The following is a 14,016-nucleotide window of genomic DNA, read 5'->3' on the forward strand; positions in this document are numbered from 1 at the left end:
ATTAAACATTGATTTAACATTGATTTAAGATTGATGTAACATTGATTGAACATTGATTTAACATTCATTTAATAGAGTTTTCAACTCAGCCCTGATTTATCTTCGATTTAATTTTAATTTAACATTGTTTAAACATTGATTTAACATTGATTGAACATTTATTTAATATTGATTTAGCATTAATTTAACATTGATTTAATATTGATTTAACATTGATTTAACATTGATTTAAGATTTATTTAATATTGATTTAGCATTAATTTAACATTGATTTAATATTGATTTAACATTGATTTAACATTGATTTAATATTGATTTAACGTTGATTTAATTTTAATTTAACATTGTTTAAACATTGATCTAACATTGATTTAACATTGATTTAACATTTGTGTCTTTTAATTAAAATTAATTTAATACAGATTTAAACTTAACCGTGATTTAACTTTGATGGAACATTGATTTAACATTGATTTAACATTGATTGAACATTTATTTAATATTGATTTAGCATTAATTTAACATTGATTTAATATTGATTTAACATTGATTTAACATTGATTTAATATTGATTTAACGTTGATTTAATTTTAATTTAACATTGTTTAAACATTGATTTAACATTGATTTAATAGAGATTTAAACTTAGCCGTGACTTATCTTCGATTTAATTTTAATTTAACATTTTTTAAACATTGATTTAACATTGATTTAACATTGATTGAACATTGATTTAACATTCATTTAATAGAGATTTCAACTTAGCCGTGATTATCTTCGATTTAATTTTAATTTAACATTGTTTAAACATTGATTTAACAATTATTGAACATTGATTTAACATTGATTTAACATTGATTTAACATTTATTTAACATTGATTTAACTTTTTTTTAACATTGATTCAATATTGAATAACAATTGTTTCTTTCAATTAAAATTAATTTAATACAGATTTAAACTTAACCGTGATTTTACTTTGATTGAACATTGATTGAACATTGATTGAACATTGATTGAACATTGAATAGCAATTGATTCTTTCAATTAAAATTAATTTAATACAGATTTAAACTTAACCTTGATTTTACTGTGATTGAACATTGATTGAAGATTGATTTAATACAGATTTAAACTTAACCGTGATTTAACATTGATTTAACATTTGTTTCTATCAATTAAAATTAATTTAATACTGATTTAAAATTAACCGTGATTTAACATTAATTTAATATTGATTGAAAATTTCTGTAATATAGAAAATCGTTTTGATGAAAATTCTGCAAAATACTAATTCGAACAAATGAAAAATTCGGCTCAAAAATAATTATGACAAATATGAAATTCCATAAAATGATAATTCTAACCAATGATTTTTTAGAACCTAATCACGCGTCCAAAAATATTAAAAATTACAATATTAAGTTAATCTAAAATTTAACATTCTTTAAATTGTTTATTTTAATATTGTCATATTTTCTTCTTATGTTTTTACAACCTTTCAATGAGTATAACATTTATGGCGAACATTTACATTCTACAAATATGGGCAAAAATACAGTGAAAACCATTTTTAATGAAATATTTTACTGCACAATCTCTTGGTCGAGGTTAATCTGACAATTGCATTAACCTTTATCCTGAAACCTTTCTCTCTCTCTCTCTCTCTCGATATCATACTAACTTTGTTTAAAATATTTCAAGATCAGCATCAAGTAATCAATGATATGATTTTTTTTTCTCCCACAGAGTTGACAGGTTCGTTAATAATGTAAATCATGCTTCATGAATTCTAATTTAAATAAATAAATATATATATGTGTGTGTGAGTAACTGTTGAGTTGCAATGAGACCTTCTTTACATTATATATGCCTCAGTGACGTGTAACATCTTTGACCTCGATCGCAATGGAACGGGTACCACCGCCGGAGGAGCAGGAACTAGAAGCGCGCCAAAGAGAAAAACAGATGGAAGGTTTGAAGTCAAAGGTCAACGGGTGTGTACACACAACGGCACAATCGTCCAAACCAGAGTAGTTTCACCACCGGTTTTAGATTGCAATCTCACTCTCGACTTTGTAAAGTGCACTTCCACAATTGAGTATTTGTATTATTATTATTGTTATTATTATTATTATTTTCCTTTTCTTCTTCATTCTCAAAGTGAAAGACAAACTTTTTTCATTATATCTTAACGTCATATCCGTCATGTCCACCATTGAGAAATTATATAAAAGTGAAGGATGAAAATTATTAATTTTTCTCGATTTTTAGGGTTTCGTGGCTCAGGCCCAAAAGCCTTCGTGTGGTTATCATGTTAGCAGTTACTATAGCAACCGTTGTCATGACAACCGTTACTATAGCAATCGTTTCCATGACAATCGTTACCAATAGCAACCGTTTCCATGACAACCGTTAACATATCAATCGTTGAGGATTTTTTTCCCTAGCAACATAGATTTAACTTTAATTTGGCTTTAATGAAATATTAATTTAACTTTGATTTTCTTTTTTATATTGTAAAATTTTGAAATTTTCAATATTAAATTCCATTGATAAAAATTAACTGCTTTTTTCCATATTGAATAATTTCAAAATTTTATAACAATCAAAAACTTGTGATGCAAATTCGAGAGTAGGCCCTTTTTATAAGATCCGGTTTCTGTCCTTCCGGTTTGATATATAATTTTTGAAATTTTTTATACCTCTCTATAATAATTTTATTAATTCATGTGCGTATAGCGTATAGTAAATATATTACAAAATCCTACAACCATATGAACTAATAAAATTATTATAGAAGTGTCACGATTTTTCAAAATATCGTCAAAACCGGAAAAACTACATTTATGCAATTTTACAAGAATTAATAAATAAAATTAAATAAAAAATATATAAACAAAGTAGAATCCGGGTTTGGCTAGTATTTTATATTTTTAAATCCAAACCGTGACATAATAAAAACAATCATCTTACACCTTCTACTAAATTATTTACTCAAATAAGTCGAAACAAAAATTAATACCAATTCATTGAAATAAAGCAAACTATTATTATTATTATTATTATTATTATTACATCATTATCAGTAACAATGAATCTGCAAGTAATAAATTTATTTCACATTGAAAGTTCATTAACGAATAGCAACTTTATTTTTTTTTCTAAAAAGAATCATTCAAGCGAAGAATTCAAGAATAAACTATAACCTTGATAAATGATTCGCTAATCACTTTTTAAAGCCAACAATGCGTCAGACAAGTGGAGAAAGCAATAATTAAATAAATTTGCCTTTGATTTATAATCCCTCTCTTTTATTTTCAAAAAAAAAAGAGTTGGAACTAAATTTATATATATTATACCGCATTTAATATATATAATGAATGATTTATTAATTTTGTTCCGATTTCTAGGAAAAATTTAATTTGCTCTACTCAATAGAAGTTGATTCACATAAATCTTGGCTGATGATAATGATGATGATGATGATGAGTGCGTTCGGTTGGAAGTAAAGATGTGGTCTATTGATTCAACTTTTTTTTTTTCTCTCTTTTTTGATATTTATTATATGAGAAAAGCGTTATAGTCTCGTTTGGAACGTCAGCACGTGCAAATTAACAGTAATTAGCTGGATAGTCGCGCGTGTGTGTTGTAACGAGGTGTAGATGAGTTAAGGGTTTCCTGCAAGGCTTTTGATGGATTTATAGCGTCATAGTCGCAGCTGGAGAACTCGGTAGAGAGAAAGAGAGAGAGAGAGAGAGAGAGAGAGAAATAGCACTGGAGAAAACCCATGGCGAACATCTTGTCGAGGTCATCGACAAGAGATCCCCGAGTGGAAAGAGGTCGTTGCGCGATTAGCGTGGCTTTGTATATCTGCTAATACACTGTTCTACTTTTAATGCTTGCAATGCACGACATTGTTCTGCGAGCAAAAGAAATAACAGCTCGACATGATGATGATGATGATTTTCCTTTACCACCTGTAGTGTATGTAACTTTACTTCGTGAAATGTTAGAATTATTTCGACAATACATTTTCCAATTGGAATATATATTACAGTAATATAATGAAAAAAAAATAATCTACTCGAATTTTCTTTAATTGATGCACTTTATGTCATGGAAAATAATTGGAGTCGGAAAAATTGTCCAATAATAATAAAAATAATAAAGATAATAAAAATAACTCCAAATTCCTTGTTTCTCCAACGTTAGGGTTGCTTTTATTTAATTTGATTAAAATTTAGATTATTTAGATTTCGAAACGTTGGAGTAAAAAGTGGAATCCGGAATGTGTGATCCGGAATACGGAATGTGATATCCGGAAAAAGATACGTAATCGACCCCCTGAACTTCATTTTCAGAAATTCAAAATGTCGGATCCAATATGGCGGAGGAAAAAATAAAAAATAGTTCAGATTTACTTGAAACTTACTACTCGGGATGAAACGGTAAATATTTGTACTAAATATTATCGCGCGTCGATAAACATGTTACCGACCGCGGAGCACAAAGACGTAGTACCCGATTTCGCCGCGCGTGCCGCATCGCCAAAGCTCACTCGCGTGCGCCCAGCCCACCGGTCGGCTATATAAGCTGCGCTCTCGCTGAGGACCGTCACTCTCGTGCTACACGGAGTCAGGGTGGGTCTTACCCACCTGACTAGGAGTTTTACTCCGAAAATCTTTGTAGAGAGTATTACTACCGTTATATCGGTTTTAATGTATATAGTGTATAGTAACGAATCGTAAAATAATGTGTCGCGATATAAAGTAATGGATAGTAAAGAATTGTAATGTAACGTATCAAGCTGTAAAGTAATGTAACAAAATGTATAGTAAAGTAACGTAACGAAATGTATTGTAACGTAAATTTGAATTCACGAAGTTTAAAGTAGATTTTCCGTTTTGCTACCGTTTTTAGATATACTTACACGGAGAGAAAAAACGAGCCTTTACAGCATGGACCTATGTATGCTCTCTTCGTACGCGCCTCTATCGTCCATCTTCGGTACCATCTCTTGCTGTAGTAGCTCGGCTCCTTACTATTTTAGTACGGGCAAGTGAAAATATAGTATAAGGTCGTACCGAAGATGGACGGTAGAGGCGCGTACGAAGAGAGCATATATAGGTCCATGCTGTAAAGGCTCGTTTTTTCTCTCCGTGTAGAGTTTTACTCTTTGTATAATTGGAACACGAGTTTTACTCGTGGTTCACCAGTGTATCGCGAATTTTTAGGCAGTATAGTAACAGATTTACGGCTCATCGCTACGAGTTAAAGCCGATTTCGTTAATGCACGGCTCAAATAAGCGACGTTCCAGATTGATGCCGATTTTCGATTTCGTGGCTCAACATATTTTAGATAGACGCCGACAAATAGTTACTCGAAACCGACTTTCGCGATTTACTTGTAATCTCCGTATAACTTTGATATTGCAAATACCGTTGTAAATAAATAATTTGTTATCAGTTTGTAATTAACCCGTTATTAATGTTTATTATTTTGTTGGAATCAAAACGAACCCTGGCTCGACGAGCTAAAATATTGATTCTTACAATTACTCCCCATTGGTTATAAAGGTGAAATAGATTTGGCCTTTGGCCCGGTGGCTCCCTCTACAGTGACCGGTGTCACACAGTACTTGGGGAAATGCCCCAGTGTGAGGGAAATGCCAATCCCCGACTCCGTGAACCACAAGAGTCCTCGATTTCCTGCGGGAGTGCAGCTTATATATAGCCGATCGGTGGCCGGGACGCTTGCGAGAGAGTTCGGCGATATTGCTCTCGCGGCGCGATCGGGTACTACGATATACTTTACAGTTGGTAACATTTTATCGACATGGGGTATATACTTTTATCGACGTGGGGCAAATATTTATTACAAATATTTACCCGCGAATTTTCAAATAATCTTTACAAAACTTAAAAAGAAAGTTCTGAAAGTAGCCATTTTTTTGGCCCGTCTAAAGTGGATAGACCCCTTAAATATTATGATTTTACCTTCATTTTAAATTAACCTTTATCTAAATCAAAAATTTAACATTTAATTATAACTTTGACATATAATATGAATTTAAGTTTTAATTTAAAAATTAACTGTGATTTAACTTAGATTTGTAATTAATTAAAATTTTACATGATAAGAATTTAACTTAGATTTTGAATTAACCGTGCTTTAACTTAAATTTAACTTTGATTAATTGATTATTATTTAAGGGGGGAACACCAGTTGTAACTTTCGAAAAATCAATTTTTTTTTTTGTGCATTTTCTTAAAGTACACATATTTAGAAATGTGTCTGTAAATTTCAAAGTTGATCCGGTGAAAAATAAATGAGATATACAGAACACTGCATCGGCGCGTCCCGTGGCTTCATACAAGGTGGCCAGCCATAACTGACCCTAACGACAGATGGCCTTTTCCTATGATTTAGAAACGGCAACCACTGCGGAAGAGTTATTATATGGTCCAAGAATCGATGACTCTTTGTAACTTGGAAACAAAATTTCTTCTGAACAAAAAAAAGTAAGTTGAAACTTTGAATGCGTTTTTCTCAAAATGACATTTTCCAAGTCGGTGACCACGATTACTCGAATACCATTAAACCGATTTATTTAAAATTTAGTGTGCTTCATTTACACATATAAGTCTAGTTCGTGATCGAAGGATTTTTTTTTTTATGCAAAACTTTTTTTTATATAGCTGAAAATCGACCGTATTTTTTTAACGAAAATCATACTTTTGACTTTGACAGGTCGCCATTTTGTCAAATTTTTTTTTTTTTTTAAATCCTTCGATCACGAACTAGATAATCTTATAATAAATGTAAATCAATTTCATTTTTGTATTTCAGACGAAGTATACTTGCAGAATGCTGGTCACCGCAATTCGCCTTTTTTCTTAAGACGCCACTTCAATGGCTCATATCTCCAAAAGTTTTTGTTAAAAAAATTTTTTTTTTCTTTTAAATTACAGCTTTTTACATGTACTTTTAACTAATAAATAGTATTCTTTAAAAAGATTCATTGTTCTTTTGGAAAATATTCTTGAAAAAAGCATTATTTTTTGAGTTACAACTGGTGTTCCCCCCTTAACTTCATTTTACTATTTATTCAATTATGATTTAATATTTACTTAATAATAACCTTGATCTAAATTACTTTTTACATTAATTTAACTTTTACATAATATAAATTTAAGTTTAATTTAAAATTAACCGTGATTTAACTTTGATTTACTATTTATTATACTAAAATTTAACAGTAATTTTAAATTAATCATAATTTTCATTTGAATAAACATTTATTTTACTATTTACAAATAGTTATTTAACATTGTCTTAAAATGAATTTAATTTTTTTTTTAATTAACCGCTAGTTAATTTTGTTTTAGTAATGTTTTAACTTTTATTTGCTATTAATTCAGCTAGGATTTCCTATGAATTACATTATAATTTAACGTTAATTTAAAAGTAACAGTAATTTAACTTTGAGTTAACACTAAATTAACTTTTGTTATTTAACTGTAAATTATTATTATTATTTAACCAATTAACATGTTCACAGTGCGAATACTCACAAAAAAATACTGAAATCGTTAACATCTTAAAATCAAAATGTTTATAAACTATAGCGTAGTTTTTATCTTAAAACTAGATTATGTCAATTTTATGACTTAAAATCATACACTCAAGGCTGAAATTTAGTAAAAATGGTTATAATGTTATCAGAATTTCGTGGGAATTTCATCGGAGTTCCAAATAATTTCCGATGGAATTCCGATTACTTCTTTTTTAATTTTTAGAGTCCTACATTAAGAAAATTATTATTATTATAAAATAGAATTTTTATCATAAAAACTTTACTAAAAATTATTTACTTTTTGTGAAATATTATCTTAGTGTATGACTCAAAAGTTTAAAAAAATCGGAATCCCATCGGAAATTCTTTGGAACTCTGATGAAATTTTGACGGAATTCCGTTGGAAGTTCCGACGGAATTCTGATGGAATCTCTAGGGGGTCGATTATGTAATTCCATTTCCACTCCAACATTTACTTCCAATTCCACTTATTCTCATTTCCACTCCCACTTCCTTTTCCACCTCTACTTTTTCTAACTTTCATTCCCACTTCCATTTCGACTTCCACTTTTCCTCATTTCTACTTCTAATATTCTAATTTTCATTCCCACTTCCATTTCCTCCTCCATTTTTTCTAATTTCTACTTCAACTATTTCCAAATTTCATTTTCATTTCCACTTTTCTAATTTTCATTCCCACTTTCACTTCAATTGCCATTTCCACTTTCTCTTATTTCCACTCCCACTTCCATTTCCACTGTCACTCTTTCTAATTTTCATTTCCACTTCCTTTTTTTCTAATTTCCACTCCCACTTCCATTTCCACTATTTCTAATTGTTATTTCCACTTTCACTTCCACTTTCACTTCCACTTTTTCTTATTTTTTATTCCCACTTTTATTTCCATTTACACTTTTTTTAATTTTCATTCCTACTTATATTTCCACTTCCATTTTTTCTCGTTTCCACTACCACTTCTATTTCAACTTTTCTAATTTTCAATCCCACCTTTATTTCCACTTACAATTGGAAGTGAGGTGAAAAATGAGAAGAAGTGGAAGTTGGTATGAAAATTTGAAAAAGAGGAAATGGAATTGGGAGTTGAAATGAGAAAAAGTGGAAATGGAAGTGGGAATTAAAATTAGAAAAGTGAAAATGGAAGTGGGAATTAAAATTATAAAAGTGGAAATGGAAGTGGAAATGAGATAAAGTGGAAGTGAAAATGGAAGTTGGAATGAAAATTAGAAAAGTGAAAATGGGAGTGAAAATGAGAAAAAGTGAAATTGAAAATGGAAGTGGGAATAATAATAAGAAAAAATGGAAATGGAAGTGGGAGTGGAAATGAGAAAAAGTGTAAGTGGAAATGGGAGTGAAAATTAGAAAAGTGGAAGTGGAAATTAAAATTGGAGTAGAAATTAGAAAATATGGAAGCGGAATTGGAAGTGGGAATAAAAATTAGAAAAATAGAAGTGGAAACGGGAGTGGAAATGAGAAAAAGTGTAAGTGGAAATGGGAGTGAAAATTAGAAAAGTGGAAGTGGAAATTAAAATTGAAGTAGAAATTAGAAAATATGGAAGCGGAATTGGAAGTGGGAATAAAAATTAGAAAAATAGAAGTGGAAATGGGAGTGGAAATGAGAAAAAGTGGAAGTGGAAATGGAAATGAAAATTAGGAACAGTGGAAGTGGAAATGGAATTACATAATTGACCCTCAGGGGGCACTTTCCGGGGAATCTTTCCAAGTGGGTAACTTACTTGGTGTTTACTTTGGAAAACAAAAATCTTAATATAAATAAGGGTTGTATCGATATATTTCATCACATCCAGTCTATAGGCAACATTGTAACAATAAAATGAAATCAAATAATGACGATTAATTTTCATATATAGTTGTAAAATTATAAAAGTCAGTATGAAGAATGAACGTTACGGTTTTTTTTGGGTGCGGGAATAATTTGAAATTCATTGATCAAAAAGGGCACGCGTGGTCTGTTTTAGATGAGTATAGATTCATGCTGTTCCAAGAGAAGACTAATTACGACCAGAAGGCGGACCGGTATTTTCCCTCTGTGTTTGTACATACATATTGCAGTTAAGCGAGGGGGCCTATCGGATTAGCATGTGATGCACGTAAGCGAGAAGGTTGAATTGATGCTCTCGCTGTTTCTGATGGGGACGTTAGGTTAAAACATTAGTACCGTCGCTGTCGAGAATGAACGCCGTGGTGTGCCATTCATCTTACAGCAATTATCGACTCGTAAAGTATCGACCATATCTAGCATTATTTATACCGGTGGTATGGTGCGGTGCTTGCTGCTATCAGAGAGTCTTTATCGAAAGCTCGTTCATTGCGAGTACGCGCGCAACAGAGAAAGAACCATTACTGGTTATTCTCAACATGTTTTTGCAAGAATTTAAAAATTCAAAAAGAAAGAATTAAATCTCCTTTTTGGTTGCTTTGTAAAATAAAATGTTAATGGTTTAGTGATGGAGAAATATCATAAGTTAGGAACATGACAGGAAGGAAAATAAAGGATGGATTACTATTGGATATGGATCAGGGGGTCGAGTATGTAAATCCATTTCCATTTCCACTTCCTCTATTTCTAATTTTCACTTCTACTTCCATTTACACTTTCATTATTTCCAATTTTCAATCCCATTTCCATTTCTACTTTAATTTTTTCCAATTTCCATTCACACTTTTCCAAATTCCATTTCCAGTACCATTTCCACTTACAATTATTCCAATTTCCATTCACACTATTTCTAATTTCTTCTTCCACTTTTTTCAATTTCAATTCTAAATTCTATCGAATTAATTATTCCGACTTTCACTTTTTATTTCCATTTACAGTACCATTTTCACTTTTCCCAATTTTCATTCCCAGTTTTTCTAATTTCAATCCCCACTTCTACCTCTTCCAATTTTTATTCCGACTTCCACTTTTCCTAATTTCCAATCCCAATTTCAATTCCCAGTTCTATCTTTTCCAATTTTCATTTCTACTTACACTTTTTTCCAATTTCCATTTCCAGTACTATTTCTACTTCTACTTTTTCCAATTTCCATTATCATTTCCACTTTTTCTAAATTCCTCTTCCACTTTTCCCAATTTCCACTCCCAATTTCTTCAATTTCAATTCCCACTTCTACCTTTTCCATTCTATCTTCTACTTTTTTCTAATTTCCACTTCTCCCAATTTCCATTGTTTTCCACTTTTTCTAAATTCTTCTTCCACTTTTCCCAATTTCAATTCTCACTTTTCCATTTTCCATTTCCTTTTCTAATTTCACTAATTTCCATTCCTACATCCATTTTATAATTTTATTATTGGTTGAATATCTTTGAATGAGGCGCATAAATTTCCCATAAAAAATTTTTAATTAAATTTTTATTTCAAAAATCTTTGTTAGATATGGGTAATTATTTTTTAGTCGAAGTTTCATTTTTTTTAAGTAGTATTTGCATTTTTGTTTAACAGAATTATTATATTTTAGAATTATTCTTTAGCCAATCTTATTATTTAAAAAATTCTCATTTAAAAAAAGAATTAATTTAGCAAAAAGATTTTGGTGCGGATTTTCAAAATTAACCAATTAGAAATTCTCAAAAAAAATATTGTGGAACTGAATATTGAAAGAAGTGAAAATGGAAATGATAGTAGATAATGGAAAAAAGAAATAAGAGGAAACAGAAATTAAAAAACTTGAAGTGGCAATGAAAATTGAAAAAGTGTGAATAGAATTTGGAAATTTCAGAAGTGGAAATTTGAATCGAAATTAGAAAATATGGAAGTAGAAATGGAAATTGGAAAAGTGGAAGTAGGAATTTAAATTGAAAAATGTTGAACTGGAAATGGAAATTAGAGAATGTGAAAGTGGAAATGCAAGTAGAAATGGAAATTGGAGAAATGGATATGAAAATTAGAAAATGTGGAAGCAGGAATGAAAATTTCCAAAGAAGAAATAGAAATGGAAGTGTGAATGAAAATTAAAAAATTTTTTAGTGGAAATAAAATTGGGAATGAAAATTAGAAAATGTGGAAAAAGAAATGGAAATTGGAAATTTAAATTAGAAACTGTAGAACTAGAAATGTAAATTAGAAATCTTGAAAGTGGAAATGCAAATAGAAATGGAAATTGGAAAAATGGAAGTGAAAATTTGAAAACGTGGAAGCAGAAATGGAAATTGAAAAAGTGGGAATAGAAAAGGAAGTGTGGACGGAAATTAAAAAATTTAAGTGGAAATCGAAGTGGAAGTGAAAATTAGAAAATTTGGAAGTAGAAATGGGAAAAGAGGAATTAAAAATTTAAGTGTGAATTGACATTAAAAAATTAAAGTAGAAATCGACGTGGGAGTGAAAATTAGATAATGTAAAAGTAGAAATGGGAAAAGTGTAATTAGAAATAGAATTGGGAGTAGATATTGGAAAAAGGTGGTAGTTGTAATAAAAGTAGAAACGGTAATAATGTGAAAAAATGGATGTGAAAATGTGGAATTAAAAATGGAAATTGAAAAAGTGGAATTAGAAATGGAAATTGTAGAAAGTGGAAGTAGAAATGGAAAAGGGGAATTGTAAAAAGTGAAAATGGAAGTGGGAATAGTAAAAAGTGGAAATAGAAATGAGAAAAAAGGAGTTATAAATAGATGTGGGAAGAGAAATTGGAAAAATGGAACTGAAAATTAGAAAATGTGGAGGTAGAAATGGAAATTAGAAAATGTTAAAGTGGAAATGGAAATTAGAAAAAGTGGAAGTAGAAATAGAAATTAGAAAAATGGTAGTGAAAATTAGAAAATGTGAAAGTGGAAATGAAAGTGGGTATTATAAAAAGGGGAAGTATAAATGAAAGTGGATATTGAAGTGCAAGTGGAAAAGGAAGTAGAAATGAACGTGGAACAGTAAATTAGAAAAAGTGAAAGGGGAAATGGGAATAGATTTACAAAATCGATTTATATGAGAAGTTTATTGAATCTATAGATATCGACAGGTGGAAATTTTTTTTCTATAATCTCTTTCTTTTTGGTGGATAAATGAAAATTATTTGTATGAGATTCTTGTGCATCAAGAAGTGTTCAATCAAGCATTGAGGCTGGATACACTTTTGCATCGTCTCTCTCTCTCTCTCTCATTCTTTCTGATCGTTTCGAATCGTCATGGACACTTCCGGTACTTCATTGGATTTTCTTTATCCCAGCTTCGTTATCTCATAACACGACCTCAGATTCACAAGCGCGCACCTGCTGCCGTGGTCGCACCACCAGCAGGCCTAAGCCAAGCATTGCTACCACCTTGTAGCTCACAAAGCGAACATCAGAGTCAGATTGCAAGGCGGTTTAATTGAACATAAATCGTTCATAAGCCCTCGCGCACGGACCGTGATTTTAAAACGACTATCTTATGAGGTATCTCTCTCTCCGCCATTCGAGGCTTCTTCTCGAGTACAAGAGAGAAAAAGAGAGAGAGAGAGAGAGAGCCAACAAACTTACGGGATTGGTTGAATATGTCGGTACTCTATTCTCAGCCAGTTAATTATTAACTGACGTGCCAATGCACCACGGGACGTGGGAATACTGGCCCTTCCCGACAACAAGGACAATAAAGCTCCGTTTCGACTCGAATACATTGTATTCCCAATAACGATCGAAATTATTTTCCGTTTAATTTATAATTAAATATTACCGTTCCTGGCGGAATTTCCCTCACTTTATTGTTGTATAATATATACGCACAAGAATTAAAATTTAAATTTTTGCCACGATTGACAATTTAAACAAAGAATTCTTCTTATAAGGAAGCAAAATTTAGGTTAGGCGTTATAGATATATAGATAGCAGATGAAAACGCACTTTGTCGAAACAAAAGGGTGTTCTCCTCCATATTCCATTGGAAGATGAATAATAATTTTCTTCTTATAAGAATAATAATAATAATTCTTCCTAATCTCCCCCTCTCTGGGGAGAAGGAATTCCCTTTCTTTTTGAGACGTAATTCCGTTGGATTTCCGCCAAAAACGTAGAATTAATAATAATTTCCACCTTTCCTTCTCCTTCGGGAGAAGAAATGTTTTTTCTTTTCGAAAAATAAACGAAAGTTATCCCAGACAATTCCGTTGAAATTTCTATATTAATTTCCGCCTTTCCTTCTTCTTCGGGAGAATAAGGAATATCTTTTTTTCATGTGCAATTCCGCTGGGTTTCAGTCGGAAGCAAAAGAACATCCTGAAGATTTCGTTGGAATTATAATAATAATAATTTTGCTTTGGAATATAATTTCCTCGAGATTCCGTCGAAATTTCTATTATATAATTCCCGTCTCTCCTTCTTCTCCGGGAGAAGGAATATCTTTCCCTTTTGGACGTAATAATTCCTTGGGAATTACGTCGGAATTCAGTCGGAATTTCTATAATAATTTCCGCCTCTTCTTTTTCCTTTC

The 14,016-nt window shown here is 30.9% G+C and overlaps 1 protein-coding gene and 1 long non-coding RNA gene across 2 annotated transcripts in view; one reads left to right on the plus strand and one right to left on the minus strand.

Moving 5' to 3' along the window:
• LOC127286226 (homeobox protein 2) overlaps positions 1–14,016 on the minus strand; it is a 213,396-nt gene that overhangs the window by 160,780 nt on the left and 38,600 nt on the right. The gene's annotated exons all lie outside the window — the stretch shown is intronic.
• On the plus strand, positions 6,218–7,018 carry LOC127286239 (uncharacterized). Its single transcript, XR_007843711.1, has 2 exons — positions 6,218–6,524; positions 6,853–7,018. It is a non-coding gene; the product is annotated as an uncharacterized LOC127286239 (long non-coding RNA).

This window comes from Leptopilina boulardi, unplaced genomic scaffold (genome assembly GCF_019393585.1).
Source record: "Leptopilina boulardi isolate dan_hultmark-lab unplaced genomic scaffold, ZJU_Lbou_2.1 LbouV2_351, whole genome shotgun sequence".
NCBI lineage: Eukaryota > Metazoa > Arthropoda > Insecta > Hymenoptera > Figitidae > Leptopilina > Leptopilina boulardi.